The 25,348-nt window shown below is 46.1% G+C and overlaps 1 protein-coding gene across 4 annotated transcripts in view; it reads right to left on the reverse strand.

Moving 5' to 3' along the window:
• LHFPL2 (LHFPL tetraspan subfamily member 2) overlaps positions 1-25,348 on the reverse strand; it is a 184,432-nt gene that overhangs the window by 148,628 nt on the left and 10,456 nt on the right. For 3 of the 4 annotated variants that reach the window (XM_019929786.3, XM_033852960.2, XM_019929789.3), the window contains exon 2: positions 22,746-22,821. The exons of the other annotated variant lie outside the window; for it this stretch is intronic. The gene's annotated coding sequence lies outside the window, so the exon portion shown is untranslated. The remainder of the gene's footprint in view (positions 1-22,745; positions 22,822-25,348) is intronic. 4 annotated transcript variants of the gene reach the window in all.

Below are 25,348 nucleotides of genomic sequence, written 5' to 3' on the forward strand. Positions count from 1 at the left end.
GAAAGAGGAGAGAAGGCAGCCCACGGCCACCGGAAAAGACTTGGTCTAAGCACACCCACCAAATACAGTTGACCCTTGAACAACACGGGTTTGAACGGCACACGTCTACTTATACACAGGCTTTTTTTCAATAAATGTACTGGCAACTTTTTTGGAGATTTGTGACAATTTTAAAAACTTACAGACGAATGGCATAGCCTAGAAGTATCAAAAAAAATTAAGAAGAAGTCGGGTAGGTCACGGATGTATAGAAGTAGATACTAGTCTATACTTACATGGGCATTAAGGTGAGTAATATTTAATATAAAAATAATAATGTGTTCATTTTCTTATGGTTTTATAACTTTGCTTTCCAAGAATTACATTACCGAAGAATATGCCTCTCTCTCTTGTAATTGGAGAAACTGTGTATCAGCCTATCATCACAGATAAGTGGGTTTTTTAAAAAGTAACATTGTTTCCAATACTGTACTATTAACGACCGTATGCCATAAAAACTGTATAACGGTTCACTCATTAGTGTATAGGCTAGGCTACTGTGAAGCAATCACATTGATTATTACACTAGGCCACCATAAAGCAATTACGTTGCTTCTTCATTATCAATGCATGAATCGTTACACCTGTAAATAAATATGAATTTCTCTTTCACACTCTTTTCATTTCTGATGTCTAGTGTTAACAATATATATAACATCTACAGTGTTTTGTATCATATAAGACAATACTGATGTAGGTACTGACAGATGATTCATCTTGTAAACAGATGATGTGAACTTACAGTATTGATAAATACAGTACGGTACTGTAAATGTATTTTCCTTATGATTTTCTTAACGTTTTTTTTCCTCCAGCTTAGAGTAAGAATATAGAATATAATACATGTAACATACAAGATATGTATTAATAGACTGCTTATGTTATCAGTAAGGCTTCTGGTCAACAGTAGGTTATCAGTAGTTAAGTTTGGGTAAGTCAAGTTATACATAGATTTTCAACTGCAAGCGGGGGTTGGCACCCCTCACCCCTGCATTGTTCAAGGGTAAACTGTGCTGGCAAGATTCCACTCAAGGAGCAAAGGATCTAAACAATTACCAGTTAATAGGTCCCTAATGGAGGCTGACTATGGGTCTAGAACTGTGGTACACACTACAGGTGGGTGGGGAGAAGCCCCCCTTTCAAATATTCCAAAAATTCAGGGCATCAGCAAATAAGAAAGACATTAAGCAAAAAGGCTACATAGTCCAGGGAAAAGTACGCCATCAGTAGTCTCTCCGATGCAGACCAACCTCAAAGTCCAATCTCTCCAACAATTAAAGCAGCAAAGAAGAGTTTCTCTAGCAGTTACTGTTCTTCCCTCCCCTTCCCCTCCCCACCCCCTTCCCTCTCATTCTTTCCTCTCTCCCTCTCCCTCTCTCTCCTGTGCATTCTTGAATAATTCTTCATCTGTTTTAAACATGTGATTTTTTGCCATATGCAGGGATTATACCAATATGCTGACGTCTACCACGTGGCAAAAAGAAGATATGATTAGACCCTAAATAAAGAAAGGAGCGTTGCCTGGGCATTAATAGGATGTATAAGTGTTTCTTCCCAAGAAGCAGAGTTCAGTGGTACAGCTCCAGATTCAGTTTTCATTGCTTAGTTATTGCAAAAAAAAAAAAAAAAAAAAAAAGTTTATGAATTGCTACAAGCCATCAAACAAACGGATAGGGGTATAAATTCTTCCAAGGCACTAGTTTTTAAAATCAAACAAGACATAATGTCAGTGTTTATCAAGCAAGGGAAGACAGTCCCTGCCTTGCCAGCAGAAAGCTGACAGCAGATTGGGCCAGGGAACAGGCAGCTCTAAACTGTGTGGCCTGGCTCCAAGGACAGTACAGAGCAGGGTGAGGTCAACGCAGGTCGAGGTATAGAACAAAGACTTGCAAAGTGGAACTCAGCCTGGGCCTTGACCTCTGTTCCTTGTCCGTCCCTACACCCTGCTGGGATAAGAATCACCATCTGACCCTGGCCCAGGAGGCTCCTGAGCTCTTTTCTCAATAACTGACACACCAGAGCCTGGGGAGTAGTGCTGAGCCCCAAGCCTCAGGAAGGCACAACAGAGACTTGGGACAAGAGCATCTCAGGGCAAACGGCCACATGTGAAGGTCCTGAATAGGGCAGGAGCTTGGCGGCTGAGTACCAGGAAAGAGGTCTCAGGACTCAAGCAGGATAAGCTGGGGCTGGCGAAGCCGACAGAACCAAATCACACCAGTCCTCACGCACCATGCCAAGGAATTTGGATTTTATCCTATGTACTCTAATCTACATTTTTAACAATCCCGACCGCTGCTGTGTGTATAATGGGTCATGTGGGAGCTCAAACCTTAAGTCTTATTGAAAATCTATAGCTAAAACTCAGAATGTACTGAGGCCACAAAGGGGAGTCTTTTTCTAATTCCATTTTCCCCACATGTCGTACAGACAAGCCCTTAGACTACACACACACACACACACACACACACAAAATAGGTGCTTCACTCTTTAAAAACCCACAGTACATTGTATGCTAGTCCCTTTTAGGGATTGTATTTCTCTCTGAAAGAACAAAACAACAATTTTTATGTTTGGGTGTTTTCCCTGAGAGGAAAGGCAAAACAGAAGAGAACAGTAGGAAGAGAACATTCTTTGATAGTAAAGGGCTCCTCTTTCACTAGACATTTTGTTACAAACTAACGCAAAGTTGGCTGTTCATTGACAATAGAGCATTTTCAACTATCTACTTACTATTCAAACCTTGATACTCTGAAAACATTTCCTCTCAGAGATTTTTTTTAAACAGTTGAATATAGTTATGGAAAAATAAAAATCACTCCAAGTCTTTTGCATAGGTGGCTCTATAGAAATTAAAAATAGGAAAATAGCCACTGAAGTAAATGGTTAGTAGGAGAGTATGATCTGCATCTTTTAGGACTGGAATGCCACTGTATGATCCAAAACTCTGAAAGTACGACCACTATTTATCCAGAGCCTTCTGTTAAGCAGTTAAAGTGCTTTACAAGTATCATCCTCATAATAACCCCATAAAGAGAGGAGAGTTCGCTATAAAAGTTCATTGGGTGTGAAAACTTGGCTCAGTTATTCAACAGCTTGATCCAGAAGCAATTATTAAAATTAATTTTTAACAGCAACAAAAATAATTTGGCTGAAAGAGTAAACTAATAAGCAGTCAACTACCTACCCACGGCACATCTCCCCTACACAAAGGCTGCCGTTCCCAATACCCAGAATTATTGCTATGAAACCAGCTCCTGTAATGATGGCTCAGAGGCCTGGTGCCAGGGGCTGAATCAAAAGCACTGGACTCCATTTTATAGCAGTACTTGGTCCTCTGTTTACACTGCCCTTAAGGCCAGCACCAAATGGGCTGAGGAGGTAGCGATTTCCTAATGAATTAAGGCTGAGCAAAGAGCCATCCTTCATGATGCACGTGGGATGGTCCACTAATTGCTCCAGGACAGACGGACACATCCCAGCCTCTCCTCCCCAGTGAGCTCCAACACATGCACACCTGGCAACCCTCAGGTCCTCCTGGCAGATAAGGCACCAGAAAGATGGGGTGGCTCAGTGGGGCAGGCAGTTGTGCATCAAAGTTGATGCATTTGCTGGTGCAAAGAATGCCAGTTCTCACTGGCTCTTTTCCAGGTTCTGCAGAGCAGAGGTCACAGGAACAAGGCCAAGTCCATGGAACCGACAACTTAGAGGTCATGCCTCCTTTGCCAGTCCTCTTCCTCCCTTGTGGGCTATTTCTCTCTTTAGCCATGGGTAAGTTTCCTGGATGAGAAATGAACTTAAGGTAAAGGCTGTTGATTCCGTAAGACAGTGAGAAGCCTGGAAGATACACTTGGTTTTCCTGGGTCTTAATTCCAGGATTGTCCCATGTACCCTATAGGAGTGACTGAAAGTGATGAGGCAATGAGACCTTCCCAGCCTTTTCACAGCATGGTGTGGTGAGAAAAGAATTCATATCCCTGCTTTTCACCTACTGAATGTGTTATTTACACAAGTTACTTATACTCACTGAGCCTCTATTGCCTCATCTGTAAGATGGATCTAATACTCTACAAGGAGGTTGTGAAGACTGGCATAAAACAGATGCTAATTATTACTGTCTTCTGTTTACATAAAGTCAACCTTCTCCTATCATGAGTGATTTCCATCTCTCTGTGCTTATTATTCTCAGTTTCAAATTTTTAAATTCATTTCAAAATGGACTATCCATGTCTATTTCATACTAAGAGAAAGGCCAAGTAGTGACTTAAAACAGGCTTTGGATCAAACAGAGATGTGGTCCAAAGTCCAGTTCTCCTACTTATTGGCTGCACATTAAAGGATTACCAGGAAAATAACTGGAAGGAGTCAACAGTTGTCTTTGTAAGAGAGCCCTGGTCAGTATCCTCCCTGGGGCCTAGTACACCCCAAGCAAATGCCACTTAATAACAACACTTCTGGGACTTCCCTGGTGGTCCCGTGGGTAAGACTCCACACTCCCAATGCAGGGGGCCTGGGTTTGATCTTGCGTGCATGCCGCAACTAAGAAGCCTGCATGCTGCAACTAAAAGATCCCACGTGCCCCAACTAAAGATCCCGCATGCCGCAACGAAGACCCAGAGCGGGTTAAATAAATAAATTTAAAAAAAAATAATAATAATAACAGCACTTTCTTTCCTAGGTCGCCAGAGAGTACTCTACAATAACTGAAGGACAGAACTTCGAAACAATGCTTGCTGACTGATGACCTGGGCGGCAATGCTATGTTAGAAACATTAGTGGATGACGGGGTTTAGCTCTAAGTTTTAAAAGCCTTCATGGGTAAAATATACCTGGACAGTCCTGGTCCTGAATCTGGTCTGGTCTCCCTCAATGCCATTGGGCAGACTGGCCTGTTTTGCATGGGCACCATTTCTAGCTGGGCCCCTAGGAAGCAGGGCCCAACAGATAAACGCTACTAGAACAACTCTACCCACCTTCCGTGGCTAGGGGGGATCACCTCCACTGGGTCTCAGGAGGGTGCGGAAGGTCAAGAAAGCTCGTTATTACCCATACTCTGAACATCTGAGGCTCTGGGTAAAGCCCACTCATTTTAAGGAGAAAGAATCTACTTTTTAGCGCCACCTCCAGAATTAGAAATGCAGTCCTAAATCAGACTATTACAACTTCTTTCAGGGTATCTAGCATACAAACATTGTTTCTATTGCAAGACTCTACCCAATTTCATTAAAAGTCTTTAAGAAATACTCTTAGGGACTTCCCTGGTGGTACAGTGGTTAAGAATCCGCCTGCCAATGCAGGGGACACAGGTTCACACCCTGGTCTGGAAAGATCCCACATGCCGTGGAGCAACTAAGCCCGTGCGCCACAACTACTGAGCCTGCGCTCTAGAGCCCACAAGCCACAACTACTGAAGCCCGTGTGCCTAGAGCCCATGCTCTGCAACAAGGGAAGCCACCACAATGAGAAGCCTGCGCACGGCAACGAAGAGTAGCCCCGCTAGCCGCAACTAGAGAAAGCACACGTGCAGCAATGAAGACCCAACGCAGCCAAAGATAGATTAATTAATTATTTTTTAAAAAAGAAACTCTCAACCACTGTGCCACCAGGGGAAGCCCTAGAATGATATTTTATTAGAAAGAAGTAACTTTTGAATACTTAAAATATGCCAAGTATCATTCTAACCCATCCGATTATCACAAAAACCTATGAAGTATTATTATTATTTTATTTATGTATTTATTTTTGGCTGTGTTGGGTCTTCGTTTTTGTGCAAGGGCTTTCTCTAGTTGTGGCGAGCGGGGACCACTCTTCATCGCGGTGCGCGGGCCTCCCACTGTCGCGGCCTCTCTTGTTGCAGAGCACAAGCTCCAGACACGCAGGCTCAGTAGTTGTGGCTCACGGGCGTAGCTGCTCCGCGGCATGTGGGATCTTCCCAGACCAGGGCTCGAACCCGTGTCCCCTGCATTGGCAGGCAGATTCCCAACCACTGCGCCACCAGAGAAGCCCCCTATGAAGTATTATTAACTCCTATTTACAGATGAGGGTACTGAAGCAAAGAGACTTTAAGTAGTGTCCCAAAGACCACCCAGCTGGGAAACGTTAGAGCTGGTTTCAAACCCAGGCAGTTTGGCTCCAAAGCCTGGCCTTTTAACCACTCAACTCGACTAGCTTGTTTTATCTTAGCTAGTCACAGTTTATAAATCAAGGTCAAGATTCTTTCTCTACCATAAATTGTGGAAGAGCCTTTGACTGCCATCTACAATGCAGGCAGTATTAATTAACATTTCAGGAGGGATTCCTATGTAGACATTTAGGATCCCTGGTCCCTATTTCCTAAAAGCCTTTGGGAAATCCTAAAAAGCCTTTGGGGATCCTAAAATCCCCCTTCCAGATCCAAACACCCCTGGAATGTGGAGCGGCAGGGGAGGGGCAGGGGAAGAGAGTGGGTTTGCCTCAGTTAGAACCATTACAGTAAACAGAAAAGCAAATCAAAAGGACATCAAGAAAACTGAAACAAAAAATACCTGTTAGAAAGCAAAGGCAGATGAAGAAAGAAAGGAGAGACAAGAGGAAGACACATACCATATTTCCTCCCTTCCCCTGCCTCAACGCTGCATTGTTAGTTTGGCAATTAGACTAAAAACAATCCAAATGTTTGAGAAGTCATCAGGACTCAGCAGCTGACAGAAAACTGTTTTCTAAAAACAAATCCATATAGGGACTTCCCTGGTGGCACAGTGGTTAAGAATCCGCCTGCCAATGCAGGGGACACGGGTACGATCCCTGGTCCGGGAAGATCCCACATGCCGCAGAGCAACTAAGCCCGTGTGCCATAAATACTGAGCCTGCGCTCTAGAGCCCGTGAGCCACAACTACTGAGCCCATGTGCTGCACCTACTGAAGCCCGGGCGCCTAGAGCCCAGGCTCCGCAGCAAGAGAAGCCACAGCAATAAGAAGCCCGTAGCACCGCAACGAAGTGTAGCCCCTGCTCACCGCAACTACAGAAAGCCCGCGCACAGCAACGAAGACCCAACACAGCCAAAACTCAATCAATCAATCAATAATATTAAAAAAATAAAAATAAATAAAAACAAATCCATATCTGGTAGGCATTCTTAATCTGTTCTTTCATAAACTCTAAGCCCAAGATTTCAAATTAACTTAGGACCTGCCAGACGATCTCCCATCTACAGATGAGAAGCCCTTCCCTTTGTTCAGACTAACACAAAAGAACTCAGATTGTCCAAAAATAAAAAATCCAATTTGGAGCCAAAACCTGGCACTACAATTAATAAGAACCTCTATTCTGACACAAAGGGAACCGCTCAATGGGCTCCAAAAACACAAATAACCAAGATGGTCATAATGATAGATATGCAAGAAACACAACCACACTCCTTCCTCAGCCTGCCCTCTCTTCTCTGCCGTCTAATGAGGCAACACGCCAGCAGGACCACCCAAAGGTAACTCCCCTAGATGACGACACAGAGGGAGCTCACCTTTGCAAGGCTGGTGCCAGGATGTGGGATCTGAAGGGGCCAGTGGTACTCATGCTCTCAGGACCAACAGTCACACTGTGTCCTCCAGCCCCTCACCCATTTCTCCTCTCTCCTGTTCTCCTCCTTCATTCTTCCCTCCATTCCTCTCTTCCCCACTCTCCCATTCGCTTAGCAAATGCAAACATCCTTTCTCAGGTTTTCTTTGTAGCCATTCTGACTATGGATTGCTTCTGAGGACACTTAACACAAAAATCACAAAGCCAGAAAGGGATTTGGGCAAGAATTCCAAGGTAGTCATATCCAAATTTCAGAACACCATGCCAACAGATGCTCAGCCCCCCTAATCCCTGGACTGTGAAATGACATATCCCGGAGAGAAAAGGAAAGCATGCTACAAGGAATTCAGAATGTGGGTAGCCTTCCAGCTCACCCTAAGGCAGCCTGAGGTGCACCAGCAGTCCTCCCCGGCTCTGCAGAAGGTAACTACCACCCTCCTTGTCAGATGACAGCCAACAGTCCCTGAGACTAGTAAGATGCTCATCACTGACATCGGCATCCACAGTGACATCCTGGACGCCCACACCCCTAACAACCTGGACTTGTTTATATGTGGGCAGCTCACCCCACCCACCCGCCCTAAGTTAGGAGAAATGATCCCTGCATGTGCATTGTTAATCCTGACTCTCCTGAAGCAAACCCTGGCTTCTGGGAGAACTCATTATGCACACTTAAAATCTCAAGCATCACAAGTCTCTTCTTACGATGGTCATTGTGTTATTGCCAGGCTTCTTAGGAGTGCCAGTAACTTCACATTTACAAGGACACTATCAGTTCTCTTGTAAGAAAAAGGTAAGTACAAATAATTGTATGTTTTCCCTCCCTAATTGGGTCAGCCTAAGGGATAGTCATTCTGGCTGCTCACAAGCACACAGACACACAGCCATACTCCCAAAGATTCCATTTTTACAACCTATACTTTAATTCTGATCACCTCCAGGAGACACACCGTTTAGAGCGCCTGCAACCCCAGTACTGGCTTTAGGGCAAATTGATCTAATCTTGTAAGAATAACTGAAAAGCTCTTTCAAACTGTGCGCTTCAGGGAGGTTCCAAAGAGTTGCCTTGGGCAAAGAGAGCATTAATGTGGGATAAGGCACCAGAGGAAGGCAAGGGCTCTGACCCTTATCTCCAGATTAAACCACAGCAACTTCACTTTTATTTGCTGAGTCGTTGTTATTAAGCAGTATTTGTTAAAATATTTTTAATGCCCGAGAGGCATCACAGTCGGCAGTGAGGCATGGCATGTGCAGTCATGATTACCCTTCAAAATTTCTTTAGAAGACCAAGAAACCACCTCTCAAGAAGCTTCTAGAATAAGCTTTATAGCACACTAGACAAAGTGGCTGGTTCATTTTATTAGGGGTCATCTAAAACAACAACTGTGATAGCGTCTCACATTTTGTGGGCCAGGAATCTGGGCAAGGAGCAGCTGAGTGGTGCTTCTATTCCATGCAGCAATGGCAGGGGTCGTTAGGTAGTAGATGGACAGGCTCGTCTGGAGGGTCCAAGATGGCTTCCTTCACATGTCAGTGGGGTTGGCCGGAAGGTTGGGTTTACCTGAGACCATCCCCTGGAGCACCTGCCACAATGACCGTAGGGCAGACCTCTTAAATGACGGCTCAGGACTTGAAGAGCAGTGTTCCCACCATGAAGGCAAAAGTGCATGGCCTTTTATGACCCAGCCTTGGAAGTCACATGTTGACACTTTTTGTCACACTCTACTGGTGAGAGGAGTGACAAGCCCACCCAGATTCAAGGAAAGAAAGCTTGTTTTTAAAATCCAGAACCTCCCCAGCCATACTGTATGAAAAATAATTCAAAGATTTCTGACAAAGGTACTTTGCACCGAGCCTTGAACGTAATCCATTCAGAATTGCCTGTTTCGGGACGCTGAGCCTGAGAAAAAGGAAGCAGTGACTGCTTTTCAGAAAACTGGTCAAAAACAGCAGGGAAACAGCCCAGTGGTATTATCCAGACTCAATAGACAGACTTGGGGTTTAGAAATTGGCAATGAGCCCCAACTATTACCAAGAAATTCTGAACTGACAAGGCAAGGATTTGTATAAAAGCACCAATCGCTTTTCTTTTTTTTACATTTATTTTTATTACAGTTGCTTTACAACGTTGTGTTAGTTTCTACTGTACAGCAAAATGAATCAGCTATACGTATACATATATCCCCTCTGTTTTGGATTTCCTTCCCATTTAGGTCACCATAGAGCACTGCGTAGTGTTCCCTGTGCTATACTGTAGGTTCTCATTAGTTATCTATTTTATACATAGTACCAATAGTGTATATAAATCAATCCCAATGTCCCAATTCCTCCCCCCCTCCCCCCTTCCCCCTTGGACCAGTCCCTTTTCTTCATAAGGTTTTGGCCTTCAGAAACTTCTAGGAGAGATTTCACTGAGGCCGCCCTCCCTTGAGGCATAATCCCCAATGCTTTAAACTCATTTTCTCTGAGTTATCCTTTGCAATTTACACTTGTTAGGCCTCAGTTTTTATTTTCTTTTAACTCAATCATACCCAGTAAGGCAAGATGATGTATGAGAGGACCTGGAACCCAGGTCACCTGAGGTAACAACAGAGTGAAAAGAACCTAACACTCTCACTCTAAGGCAGTGGTTCTCAGCCAAGATGATCTTGCTTCTCCCCGTTTCCTGCCCCCAGCCCACAGGGGAGAAGGGGCGGTGTCCAGAGAAGTTCGGATCTTTACAACTGGGGGGGGGCGAGTTCTGCTGGCGTCCAGTCGGCAGAGACAAGAGATGCTGCTTAACATCCTACAATACACAGGATGGCCTCCACAGCGAAGAATGATTCAGCACAAAAATGCCCATGGCGGCAAGGTTGAGAAATCCTGCTCTAAAGCACACACTCTAATTGAGCACTGTTAGCAGTTCCCCATCATTTTCATTGTTCTTTCTCTCTCCTCTGTTTTTGCACCATGTATGTACAGTTGAACTTCTATGAGTCAAATGCACAGATGCCATGGCTCCACTGGAATATGTCAGCTTTAAAAAAGAGTTCTGGGGCTTCCCTGGTGGCGCACTGGTTGGGAGTCTGCCTGCCGATGCAGGGGACATGGGTTCGTGCCCTGGTCCGGGAGGATCCCACATGCCGCGGAGCGGCTGGGCCTGTGAACCGTGGCCGCTGAGCCTGCGCATCCGGAGCCTGTGGTCCGCAGCGGGAGAGGCCACAACGGTGAGAGGCCCGTGTAATGCAAAAAAAAATAATAATAAATAAAAAATAAAAAAAGAGTTTTCCTCAGAGTCTGAAAATCATAATTCTCATCATGAAATCATTCGTTAACTTAATTTTTAAGAGTCCCTTTTAATTGAGATGACCCAGTCACATCAGTAATACTACAGACAGGCAAACCAAAAACGAACAAATCAGAACTGAGGGGCTCCCGTATGCTGTGGTCTTTTGTTTCTTAAAATAATGAGCTGAAATGTTTATGCATGGGTGCGAGCAAACCCTGAGTTACAGATTAACAGCCGCTCTTTCAGGACAGCCTCTCCCATCTGTCATCTCCCAGCAGGAGAACAATGGCAACAATGACACAGACATGGCCTAATCCGACCAAACACAGCCGGTCCTCCGCCACCTGCCACCTGTCCGTAAGACAATACAGATGACTGCCTGAACAGCCCAGGGACTGACTTTCTTCCCTACAGTAACATTCACACATGCTCTGCTCGGTTCATGGCACTCATCCTTTGGTTTATACTTACGAATCAAAAGCTGTCAACTTACCAGGCAGAAAACACTTTTCATAAATTCTGAGGTTCACCTTTGGGGAACTTCTGACAGTCGTTTTTATTGGGTCTCTTCCACCACAAATTTGTAAAGCTATTTCCTACTTCTAACATTAATTGCTATTTTCCTCTTAAAGTAAGATTTCAATGACACCCATCATGGCACAAAAAAACCCGCAATTCCCTCAGTGAAATAAATTACATGGCTGGGTTGGCACAAACTGCAGTGTGGGCCGGGCCCGTTAACGGCACGTGATGTGTTGCCATTCTCCCAGGACAAACAGAAACACTTTTTATACAATTTTGGGGTTTTGAACCCCCCTTTCCAACAAAGATTTTTGCCCCAGGAGGGAGAACCTTAGCGATCCCACACATCACCGTGGAGCGTGGCCCTCACTCCTGAGAAACACATACCCGCTAACAAATCTGACCGCAGGACTAACTTTTAAATGACGACTATTAATTTTACCTCATGTCAAAATACACACTCCTTTGATCCTTAAGGCAAAGGAAGCCCTGGGAAAGGCCAGATTACAGAAGCTGCCGGCTGAAGAAAGGGCAAGCAAGGCAAGGAGTGCCAGGAAGCTCACGGGGAGCTTCAATATGGAAAGGGCGGCACCAGCATTGAACACACCACATGCCTGAAAACGTCAGCTACAAAAACCGCTTTGAGCACCTTGGCTTGAGGGGCCAACAATTCGGGAGAAACTTTCAGAGTTCTTGGATTACTTAAAGCTAACTTGCTCCTATTTTTTTTCTTACATCTTTATTGGAGTGTAATTGCTTTACAATGGTGTGTTAGTTTCTGCTTTATAACAAAGTGAATCAGTTATACATATACGTAAGTTCCCATATCTCTTCCATCTTGCATCTCCCTCCCTCCCACCCTCCCTATCCCACCCCACTTACTGTGCTCCAGATATGCCTTACAGAGGTTGCCTCTATTATTATAACAATTCTCTCCACTTCACAGATAAAGAAACCAAGGCCTAGAGAGATTGGTAACTTGCCTAGGGCCATGGATCCTAGGAGTGGGGAGTGGGGACTGGAACCTAGGCCTGCCTGACTCAAGGCTGGTTCTGCCCCATCCCAGATCCTGCCCAAACACAGAGCCCACTCCCCCCTGTGACAACATGGGGCTGAGAAGGGCTGTCTCCCAAACACTCTCTCCTCCAAAGAGCCTGATATATAGCTCTCTAGTGTTTGTTAACTGGTAAAATATATACTTAAACAGGCTGCATACTCACCAAACAACATCTAATCCTGTGTGTTTAATCATTAACAAGTTTAGGCTATAGAAAATGCCTACTCTTCAGATTCAAGGTGAGCTGGGCTGCTTGTTAGGTACAACTGGCACCCAGAAAGGACCCAGAGACACAAACCAAGACATCCTTGGGACCTGGTCTGACTGGAGGAAGAACTTGGTCCTCTCATGAAGACCCTACGGTTGAGTCCTTAAAAACAGAGGGTGATGAAACTGGGGTGATGATCTGGGATTTAATACAGGTTCTGTGGAAAGAGCACGGCAAGGGAGGAAATCACCTACAGAAAATACAGAAGGTATAAATGGAAGAAAAACAGATGGGCGCATGAAAGACTTCTCTGATTTGTGTTACAAAAACAGGAGCAAGGGCTTCCCTGGTGGTGCAGTGGTTAAGAATCCGCCTGCTAATGCAGGGGACACAGGTTCGAGCCGTGGTCTGGGAGGATCCCACATGCCGCGGAGCAACTAAGCCCATGTGCCACAACTACTGAGTCTGTGCTCCAGAGCCCACGAGCTACAACTACGGAGCGCACACACCACAACCACTACACGCCTATAGCCCATGCTCCGCAACGAGAAGCCACTGCAGATGAGAAGCCTGTGCACCGTAACAAAGGGTAGCCCCTGCTCACTGCAACTAGAGAAAGCCGGTACGCGGCAACGAAGACCCAACACAGCCAAAAATAAATAAAATTAATTAATTAAAAAAAAAAACAGGAGCAAGATGCTTGCAAAATAACTACAAACTTTGATTCTTACTCTCCTACTCCCTATAAAACTGTACCTACATGATTTATACCTTATTTGGGGAGTGACTAATGAATGTACATATACTATGATTTCACTTTACAATAAGAAAATCATGAATGTGAATCAATCTTCTAACTTATTAAACTTTTATAGCAAGTTGGAACCCTATGAATAGAGAATTCCATCACATTTCAGCATTTAATTTTGTAAACACGAACACTACTATATAAACCTCCATGAGCCTTTTTTTTTTTTTTTTTGCCATTGTGGTTACGAATCCCCATAGATTGCTTAAAAAGAAAAAAAAAGAGAAAGAGAACTACTGAATTGAAACGATTATCACATGTAATAAAATGAGTAAATAAATAAACAAAAAGTATGCCTTCACCAACAAGCAGTATCAAAACACTTTTCCACTAGAAGGTTGGCTTTCTAAATCACCCTTAATAAAAGCCCAGGGCTTATAGCTGGGAAGTCAGGCACTCCCACCTCAATCTTCTTTGTACTTTCAAGAAATCTAAAGAGAATAATCAAGTTTGCCCCACGTGTAAATGAATTCAAGAAACCAGATGCTCCAAACACACTGTTTTTATCAACATATATATATATTCTTAAAAATTGAATTTGTTTCTAATTTGCATGGTTTTTCATATAAAATGTTTTGGGTTCGAGTATAATATTTACTGTTCACTTCCAAAGCACTATGCTAGCACTGAACAGCATAGGATCACAAAGAACCCGTGCCAAGGAACAGCCCCCATGAGAAGTTCAAACACCAGCCCATGCCGGCACTATCACAAAATCACTTCCCCAGGCCTGACTTTCACCAAAAAACAAAGTAATGATTAATGCCACTGTGCAAGATTAAGTTTGTTCTTTTTATTCAAGATCTAATAACTTATCCACCAGTCATCATTCTTCTTGCTGCTGTGGAGACCCGGTCAGGCCCACCTCTGGCCTGCAGAACGCCTGCCAGCTTTAGATCAATAGCCCTGTGATCTATAACACAGAGCAGAAGCCGATAACCCAGTGGGACCTTCCTGCAGGCATCCATCAGGGTTAGACCCACCAGGAGACTGGATGTCTGCTGCCTATTTCCTGAAGAGAAGCAAGGAGATGGCATGCAAAGCCAGCATCAGCAGAGGTCTGGTGAACCTGTGAAGGGACTGTGGGCTAGAACAGGTTTCCAGAAGGAACTGTGCTCTCTCCCTCGGAGGCAGCACAGAAAGTCCACCTGAAAGTGGTCAGATGCCAAGGGTTCCAGAGGAAGGACACTCACCCCCGGACATCAAGGCCACGTGGTGAAGCCTAGAGGTCAATTTCAAAAGATGCAAAATGCTCAGCCAGGCTAGGAGGCTGGGCCAGAGTGGGTGGATGAAACCAACCGAGCAGTAAACAATGACATCTCTTCAGTGATTGTGAATTCAAACAGAGTATCTTGACCTTCCGAATTCTCTTTGGCAACTTTTCATCTTGAATTAATATCCTATAACTACTCTAAAGTTTAAAACTCGCTTGCAATGGTAAATCTTTTTGTGAGTTAACTGGGAGGTTAAATGAGGGAGATAAATGAACCGCAATGCTTTGAGTTACCAGCCTGAAAGCAGCTGCGTGCTTGCCACCACTGTGGGTCTCCAGGCACATGACACCGCACGACTTGGTTTATTTACTTGGCTGGGGCCACTGACAGAAGGGCTGCAACTTCCAGAATGAGGCTGGGAGTGGTGGAGAGCCTGATTTACCGGTCAGTGCCATCTATCAGTGTGGAGGACTGAGTCCTCCTCTGGCTACAGTGCTCAAACGTATCTGGGCCTTCCGCTCATACCCACAGCACCACGTACACACGCACACACACGTCCACCAACAGACTGCAAGTCTGATAAGTTCCAAGTAGCATGTCCCTCTTTAAAGGAAACACTGAACCACAAAAGGAAGGTGGGCTCTGGCTGTCGGGTACTGTTCTTGGGTAGAGGGGCAACTTCAAGCCCAACCTCCACAGTTGTCCTGATTCCTCCGGACTGATTGGGACCACCACCTCCGCAAGGCACAGGCTCCGCCCAACTCCACAGGGCACCCCTCACCCAGGCTACCACGTGGCACCCTGCCTCCCAGCCACCCCCAAGCCTGAGAAAGCCTGTCTTGCCATCAACTGCACCACCAACTGTAAGACGTAATCTTGCTACGTCTCAATTTTCTAACCTACCTGTAATCTCAAGAAAGCCTCAACTATGTACAAGCTACTTGACACCACTTCTTACCGACTTTTCAGCCTATAAAAGTATGTCAAAGAGCACTAGACTGGGAGTCCGAAGTCACAGCTTCATGTATATCATTCACCCGCCTAACAAGTGCACATGAAGCACCTATTATAAAACATGCCAGGGACCAAATGTGTGAAGCTGTCCAAACAAGACAGAGCTGGGGCAGAGCCTGGGCCAAGTCATTCAGCGTCTTGGACTGAAATTAAAAGGCTTGGACAAGAAACTCTTTCAAGTCCCTCCCAGCTCTCCTATTCTCCACTCTTGGCTTTGGTGCCAAGAGGGGACTGAAGCATTCTGGAATGTTCTGCTTCCCTGAACAGATGTTATTTTTACTCCATATTCATATAGCTCAGGTTGCAGACGTGTGACTTCTCTGCACTCTGCCGAACATAAACGACTCATTTTCATCCCAGAGTTTAGGAGACTACGTGTAGCCCTAACACAGAAGGCCCACAGGCAGGCACAGCTCAGGCTCCCGGCACAGGGACCCTCACGGCCTTTTTCCTTCTACATAGAGGCAGTCTGGTTCCTTGAGATCAAAACTACAGAAAAACAGGAGCAGGGCTGCCAAGGTCTCCTCACATGTTGCCTGGGTTTATTTCTTCTTCATCAGCTCACATCATTTCTGACACTGCACTTCAACTGCCTGGACACAGCCAGAAAGAAAGGCTTTTAAGAGTCACTGAAGTCCAGCCAACTTCTGATTAGCCACAGTAACGAAGAAAAAGAACAGTACATGGCCAAAATAAGAAGGCCTCTGAGGACTGTAAGGGCAAAGATGTTTGTACCGGATATGGAGAAGCACCAGCGAAACAAGTGAAAATCTTCCTCCAACCCCCGAAATTCCCCTCAGACAACATTTCAGGAAAACACTGGCTGGAGTTCCCAAGAGCACCACACCCACCCAAAAGGGAGGCATCTATGGTCTCCATTATCAACTTGTACGGGGAAATATCGGCTCCTGAACCAATGCGGGGATAGAATTTTATAAGAACTATACAAACTGAAGCTATGATTAAATGTACTTACTAGTGGTTAAGGTTTTCATTAGCACATCTTAATAGAAGTTTTCTTGTTATTCAGAGCTAAGTTCACAAATATTAAACGGAAATGTCTACATCAGAGAGGGAGAAGCTGGAGACTGGAAAGCAAGCAGATATGACATAGTAAGAGTGTAAACGAAGATGGACACGGAAAAGGCTGGGCCCTGGAAATAAACCACCCAGAAGCAGTGAGGCAGACAGCTGATGCCTTGGCCTTTGTGATCATAGACACAGGCTCTCCAGACGTTACTCAACACTTTACCTAGGACTGTTTCATACATACAAAGAGCCCTTCCCATCCTGCCCTCTCTCCAACCTCCCCCAACTCCCACCTCCCTTGCCCTGCCCACCTGGACCACTCTGCTCACTCTCAGAAAGAAACCAGGCTGCCTTGGGGAATGGTGCCAGCTGGTGGCTGGTATAGAGAACTATCTATTGATCATCAAGCTTTCCTCTCCCCTCTCTTGGAGGACTCTCTACCATTCATCCCCTATTCCTCTTTCCGCGGTTTCTTCTCATTACCATCACAAAGGGCTGAATTTGAAAGTCGGAAGTCCAGGGATAGAATCCCAGATCCCCCACTTCCCTACCCAGAAAGGGCAAGTCACCTCTCTCTGCCTCGCTCCCTTCTCTGTAAACATGGACAGCAATACCTGCCTACCCAGCAGGGTCTTTAGGAAGCAGCAGAAGTGCAAGTACACCGTGAACAGAACAGGGCTCATCAAACAGGAAGGCACAGCCTCACCGTTCTGCTCTCTCCCCGGCACCTGAACACTGCTCGGCTCGCTCGCGGGAATTCCGGGGCCATCATGCTCTGAAGCAGTGACCTCGACAACAGATGACTGGCAAGCCTTCCTCAGAGGTAAAGACACCGTCCCAGCTCTGAAAGAGCTCTCTTGTCCGGCGGATGTCTGTATCTTCAGTGTGAATGCCATGTTCCTGAGTAACAGGCCAAGTGGTCCATCAAGACCTGTATCAGCTGGTTTGAAGTCGCTAACTCATTTGCAGCAGGAGAAACTCTTTTCCTGACCACAGCGCCCTAAATGATCACTGGGCCTCCCAAGCCCTCCCCAGTGCTATTGAAATCGGGGCTCTAGGTTTACTAGGAGGCAACTGGCCAGCCCCTGTGAGGCTCTGCTCCATCCCCAAATGCCATCGCCCTGTGATACAGATCTTAAAGGGGCTAATGAAATTATCTCCTCTGCCTTTTATTCCTCCGTAACAACCACAAAATTTGATAAGAATGACCCCCTGCTCCTCTAATTTAAGGCCTATTTTATTACCTTCAACCCTAATTCTCTCTCTTTTAAATGGATATGAGACCCTGAAGACCCCACAGGCCAACGGGATTAGTAATTGATGGCTTCCTCCTGGCCGGCTCTCCAGAGGGCGCTTCTGCTTCCCCCCTCGGGTGGGGTCACAATCAGTTCAATCTTCATGCTTCAGAGACATCCCCTTTGAACAGGATCAAATGTCCCCCCACCCCTGCCTGGTGCTCCGCTCAAAGGAGCAGCAGCTGCTTCCCACTCAGAGCAGTAATGTCAACTCAGCCAGAAAGGCAGAGGCAAGAGGAGGAGGTCGGCGTGGTTAATTGTCCACCAGGCTCAAACGCAGGCCCACTCAAACCAGCACCTGGGAGGGCTGATCGCCCCCGTAAAATGCAAGGTGCACTTTGAACCCAGGAACAAGGAGGATGAGAACTATCTTCCCCGGCCTGCTGGGACTGGATGGAGCTTCAGCTGTTTGTTTTCTTTTTCAGATTGTAGCCATAAAGGGTAGAAGCACTTCTCTGCAGCAACCCCAGGCAGGCACATAAAACACAGGCGAGGTGAGCAGCAGGGCTTGCCCACCAGGAAATAAAGGAGAGGAGAGATAAGCATCCGTGGCATCAGTCTAAAGGGAGCCAGCGAAGGCTGCCTCTAGCTTTGAAGAAGGAACCTGAGAGAAGAGAATTCCGAAAGCCTCAGAAACCGCTCCTTCTAAGAAATGCTCTCTAGAGAAAAGGAAGCATTTAAAACGCAGGGAATTTACTCTTTCTCCTTAAGAGATGGAAGAGAAAATTTTTTCACTCTTTTGCCTATTTGAAAAAGTTACTTTTATTATCTAGTTATCTGAAGGGCTCCTTCCAACTCAGATCCATAATAATTGTAAAAAGACTCTTAAGAAACAGAAAATAGTCATTTTGTAACTGAAAGAGGACATGAGAGTGATCAAAACAACACCTACAGGGGGCTTCCCTGGTGGTGCAGTGGTTAAGAACCCGCCTGCCAAGGCAGGGGACACGGGTTCGAGTCCTGGTCTGGGAAGATCCCACATGCTGCAGAGCAACTAAGCCCATGCGCCACAACTACTGAGCCTCAGCTCTAGAGCCCGCAAGCTACGACTACTGAAGCCCACGTGCCACAACTACTGAAGCTTGCGTGCCTAGAGCCTGTGCTCTGCAACAAGAGAAGCCACCGCAATGAGAAGCCCGCCCACCGCAACGAAGAGTAGCCCCCGCTCTCTGCACCTAGAGAAAGCCCGCGCACAGCAACGAAGACGCAAAGCAGCAAAAATAAATACACAAAAAAAAAAAAAAAAACCCAACACCTACAGTCCTTTTGTAAAGCAAAAGCCTAAGATACTCCATTTAAAACCAACGTTCCCTGGAAACAAGTACTTCTAAGTTTTTCTTTCACATCAATATCAAAACTCCCATAGTAGATAAGACAAACCAGCCATCAAATCACAGCTGACAAGTGACGTGATCAAAGTAGAAAGTGGTTCCCAAATTATGTGTCAACTGTGTTCTGGAAGCAGAAAAAAGCAAACTCTTCCCCAGAGATGTCAATACCTGGGTGCAGCTTTACAATGAAACTTGGAAACCGATTTTGGAGATTTTGTTTCTTCTTTAAGAGAAAGATAAGATAAAGGCTCACCTGAAGCTGAAGATAAAGGCTTCACCCGGAAAAACCATACACCTAAGGGGGGACGTGCCACTTTGCGTGTGTATCTGTCAGCAGCTGCAATCTGAGTTCCCACTCATTTCAGCAATAAAGGAACTGGCTGGTCAGAGACCAGCGTGCTAACGACACTGGAGTCCGGGACCAGCAGACCAGTTGCTGTGTCTGCTAGCTGCCTTTGCTCTGATTGCTCCCAAATGTCTGCCCTGGATACAAGGGGGCCCATGCTGGACAGTGTCTTTGGATGAAGGCCAAGGCTCCAAAATGGCTATATCAAACGCACACACACAGACACACACATGCTCGCGCACCCTGATACACAATTTCACTGCTGCTGGGGCACTAGCAGTTCTTAGTACACCTGTTCTTTAGAAACAGTAAACATTCAATTGAATGAAAGAAGAACACCACATTAGAAATCCAAAACAAAGTTCAGAAGCTCTAAGGAAATTCAGGAACTACATCACTTCTTGGACTTTCTAATTAGGATGACGTGGGGTTGTCAAGATTCAATGAGAGAGCTCTGTGAAGTGTGCCCAAACGCACACTGATGTGTGAGATGCCCTGAGTGGAGGGGGACCAGCTCAGTAATTTGATGACTTAACCTGCCTCATTTTTTTTTTTTCTAACCAGATTAGAATTGTTATCATAAAACAGGAGACACTCTGAGAATCAGAGATCTTCTAGAAGCTCAGTGAGTGGCCAATTATTATCAGTCGGGAAGTACTCCCCATGTGTTTGGCGGCATGAAGACCAGACATACTCACCACCTTGCACTCAGCTTCTGCAGGCATGGTACAACAGAAGACAGTTGGTAATATCTCAAATTCCAGAACCTACTAAAAAGCTAAAACTCACTCATATATTAACATCTGGGCTTTTAAACTGTAATTTTCTTCGTTTATTTTTCAAGTATGATAGACAAAATGGAGTCCATGGAGACTAGAAATCCCTGGCCAAAGCTGAAACCCTCCCTCTACCCAAGCCCTACGAAACTTTAAGATGAACAGGGTCAGGGGAGAGTCAAATTTCCTCTACTGCTTTGCCTTTCACTAACTTCTCCTTCAGGCAGCTCTCTGGCTGGGCCTCAGCACCAAGCAGAAGAACCATGGAGACGTGACCGCTTCTTTTATGTGAGACTAGTTGGCTGGTACTTCTACTAAGTTGTGGAAAGCACACCCAGAAACCAGAAAACAACTTCTTTCTCTTTGCTTTCGTGCTGCACACACCCAAACAAAGCAAATGGAAAGGCTGAACAATGGGTATTGTTCATGTAGAGGCAGGATAAGAAGGCAGGAACGGGGGCTTCCCTGGTGGCTCAGTGGTGAAGAATCCGCCTGCCAATGCAGGGGATACGGGTTTGATCCCTGGTCCGGGAAGATCCCACATGCCGCGGAGCAACTAAGCTCGTGCGCCACAACTACTGAGCCTGCGCGCCTAGAGCCCGTGCTCCGCGACAAGGGAAGCCACAGCAGTGAGAAGGCTGTGCACCGAAACGAAGACCCAACGCAGCCAAAAATAAATAAATTTTTTTTAAAAAGGCAGGAACAAACACTCAAGACCGCATTCTCCTGTGTGAATGTGGTCTTTAATCAGATTGAAGTCCCTCCCACCCCACCTCCACCCTGGCTTCTGGGAACTGCCAATTCCTAAAAGGACCCAGGCCCCATTCTGGCTACAGATTCAGGTGAACCATTGCCCTGGGGGTTGCTACTCCCAACCCACAGGATGAAGCAAAATGGCATCAAGCCAATCAGTGTATCTCTGAAAGATGCCAGCATACTAAGACTACAGGAGAAATGGAAATGCATGATTTAAAAGCTTTTATTAAAATTATTTAAAACTAAACTGTGTTTTAGGAATATTTTTATTTCCTCTGGGTTATAAATTGGTCAAGTCAATTGTTTGCTCCCTTACTGCCATACATTTGGTTTTACACGTTCAATCCTGGGGCTGCCCAAGACTCCCAGGGGCTGGCAGACAGATGTCTCTCCCGGGACAGCCAAGGGGGCTGGTGGCTCAGGGTCCCAGGCTGTCAGTTAGCACCTTACTGACAATGACACAAAAACTCCTGATTTCTCATCCTTTTCAACAGTGGTAAGAATCTAAACTCCCGCCGGCTTCACATATTATGGCGCATTCTCAATTACCCGTGGTAATGTGAGCAAACAGCCATGTCATTAACCCAAAAAGGCACTCTACACATCAGCTCATTGGCTTAGGAATACATTATCATTTCTTTGTAGCTGTGCCTCAGTTTAGTTTACTAGGGCTTTTTTTTTTTTTTTCTTCTCCTCGGATGAACATTCACTCATTTACTGAAAGTCTGTTCCATGCCAGAAACCATGCGAGATTGGAGATGGTAGCAAAAAGAACTCACACACTAGGGGAAAAGACGTGTACAAACAAGTAAAGCTCACCACGGGCACGTGCAGTGTGCTGTGTCAGCAGAGGGGCAGCGATTCGTTCCGCTGGAAAGCTGGGAAAAGGCTATGCTCCCAACACCCTCTCTTTCAGACAGTTTGTAAATAACAAGTGAAATGCTGGCTGAGTCTTAAATGAGGAAAAGGAATTCTAAAGCACCAACTCAAATGGAGAGGTGAAGGTGCCCAGCAAAAAGGAAAGAGCGTTGGGCACTGAGACGGGCAGCAACATCCAGGAGAAAGCCAGGCCGGTCAATAAACACCTTCACCCGATAACTCAATGGGGCAGGTAACCACTTTACACCTTTCTTTTTTTTTATTTTTTTTATTTTTTTGGCTGTGCCAGGTCTTAGTTGCGGCACGTGGGATCTTTTTTTTTTTTTAGTTGCAGCATGCAGGATCTTTTCGTTGCAGCATACGGACTTCTTTAGTTGCAGCATGCTGACTTTTTAGTTGCAGCACGATGTGGGATCTAATTACCCTGACCAGGGATCCAACCCGGGCCCCCTGCATTGGGAGCGCAGAGACTTACCCACTGGACCACCAGGGAAGTCCCTTTACACCTTTCTTAGAGGAGCTGCCACCCTATATTTAAGGATTTTCTTTTTAATGCACGAGAACTTGGGGTGGTTATCAGAGTGCATCGCATGGCTGGAGTTTTCCCACAACCAGCCTGAACATGAGCAGATCCAGGAAGCAACCCCTTACCTGTACGAGGAGGAGCTCCTTGAGATGCAAAAACCACAGGCCAGCTGTGAACTCAAGAGTCTGCTTCCCAGTTTACCTGAAAAACAACAGGAAAGGGCCATTTCTGTTAACTTGGAATAGCCAGTCTTTTAACAGCCCCAGTAGAGACCTGCAGACCTTGCCTAAGGCTCCTTGGTCTCAAAGCAGAAAACCTGGCCAGCATCACTTGGCCAAGGGGTTGGATCAGAGAAGTGGGTGAGAATCCCGGTGTTTAACTCGGAGGGTAATGGTAAGCCAGGCACTTAATCTACCTGTGTCTTGGTTTCCTCCCCACCATAGCTATCTCACAGAATGATCAAGAAGGCCTTCGATATGCCGGGCACCATGCCAAGCCTGGAGTCATGTGAATGACCATGTCATGGGTTCCCCGCCCTCTGGGAGCCGACAGTCCACAAAGACAGAGAAGTAAATGGGTGGTAATCATGACCTTGACGCAACTGAGAGAAGCTGAAGTGAGGAGAATACAAGGTGACATGGAGCCTTTGCAGAGGCACCAGCTGACCCCAGAGAGGTCAAAGGGAGCTCCCCAGAGCAGGTGATGGCTAAGCTGAGGTCTGATAAGCAAGAGGTGGCCAGACTACGAGCATACCAGGCAGAGGAAATAGCAAAACGGGTGCCCAGAAAGCAAGAACATAGTAAGCTGACAAGAAAAAGGAGTATTTCAGAGGCCGAGAGGGAGACTGGCAGTCGTTTTAGGAGAGTTTGGACTTTCTCTTAAGGCCGATGGCAAGCCCATGAAGGGTCTCCTGTAGGAGAGTGGCGTGGTCCAGAAAGTTTTCTGCAACATCAGAGAGAAGGGATTGCAAGGGGGCAAGGAATGCCCCTCTCAGCTATCCCAAATGCCACATCCCTGGTCTTCTGTGGGAACGACCAGGAGAGAAGGCCCCAGGATAAGAAGACAGGGCTAGGGCTCCCTCCAGTGAACCACAGCTTCTCAACTACAGGTTCCTCCGGCATTAAGCGATTCCACCCAGGCAGACACGCCATCAGGAGCAGAGTCTGCCTGTGCCAACACACCCTCCTCCAGAAGGTGGAGAAGTGCCTGGTGTCACGGTGCTTCTCAGCTTGTGCTCCCCAGACCACAGGCATCAGTACCACCTGGGAACGTGTTGGAGATGCAAATTCTCGGCCCACCCCAGACCTAGTGACTCAGAAACTCCGGGAGCGGGGTCCAGCCAGTGTGTTTTAACTAGCCTCCAGGTGATTCTGATGCTCCCTAAAGGCAGCAAGCACTAAGTGGGGGCAGTGCCAGCACGGGGGTGGCAGTGAGCAGAGCACGGGGTACAGAGATAGCCCGGCCTGATACCCCAACAGCACCTCCGTGCTCAAGGCCTCACACTCTACAGGGACTGTGATGTCCATTTATGCTTAAAAGGAAATACACAAAGCTTTTTTGGGGGTGGGTTTTTTTTTTTTGGTTTTTTGGGTTTTTGGGCCGCACCGCGAGGCATGCGGGATCTTAGCTCCCCAACCAGGGATCGAACCCGTGCCCGCTGCAGTGGAAGTGTGGAATCTTAACCACTGGACCACCAGGGAAGTCCACACAATGCTGTTTTTATCGATACTTAGAAATGATGCTAGCCCTGTGGACCATGGGGAAGAGTACACGGGCCCACCTCTGGAGTGGGGATGTAGTACTTCGGGAGAATTTCATTTCCCTAAGAAATGCCCCATCCTTTTCTGTGGCCCTCCTTTATTTCAGAATAGACAAAGGAAACTCCAGCTTCAGGAACAGGGACAATGTTTCTCCTCCCCCTCAGATACAGAATCTGACCACTCCAGAAAAGAAACAATGAAGCCATCCAGAAAGCTCCCGTGGTTTCATTGAAGGGTAAAGTTTCTTTCTGGAGTGGGTCAGTTTGTAAAAGTTCCCAGAGTTGTGGTCCCTGGGATGTACTTGTGTGTAACTTCTCTGTTCGTCAAGCAGTGGCAAAAAGACTCTCCCCACCATCTCCACGCTATTCTGAAAACACCCTAGACCACTCAGACAAGCTTCAGCTGGACACCAGAATGGCCAAGTTCAGAGTTTCTTTCAGCCAGCTAAGAGCTGAGAAATTCTTTAAAATGTAAATATTTTTTTCAGCTATGAGAGACCCTAAAGCACTTTCTAGGTGGCATGAGGTCTCAGAAGAGTCAAGCCCTCCTCAAAACTGACCGGGAGGGCTTCCCTGGTGGCGCAGTGGTTGGGAGTCCGCCTGCCGATGCAGGGGATGCAGGTTCGTTCCCCGGTCCGGGAAGATCCCACATGCTGCGGAGCGGCTGGGCCCGTGAGCCATGGCCGCTGAGCCTGCGTGTCCGGAGCCTGTGCTCCGCAACGGGAGAGGCCACAACGGTGAGAGGCCCACATACCACAAAAAAAAAAAAAAAAAAAAACTGACTGGGAAAAGGCCCTTAGTGGAGAAGGAAAGGTTTCTGCTGCTGGCCAAGTTCTCCTGATAAGCAGGTAAAGAAACTGGATCATTTCCTGAGCTTCTCTCTCAAAATTAAATAGACTAAAAAAAAAAAGAGCAACATAATCCCAAGCACAATTACGGTGTTTAACCTTAACTTTCATATCTAGATCA

The sequence above is a fragment of the Tursiops truncatus genome, chromosome 3, assembly GCF_011762595.2.
Source record: "Tursiops truncatus isolate mTurTru1 chromosome 3, mTurTru1.mat.Y, whole genome shotgun sequence".
Lineage (NCBI taxonomy): Eukaryota > Metazoa > Chordata > Mammalia > Artiodactyla > Delphinidae > Tursiops > Tursiops truncatus.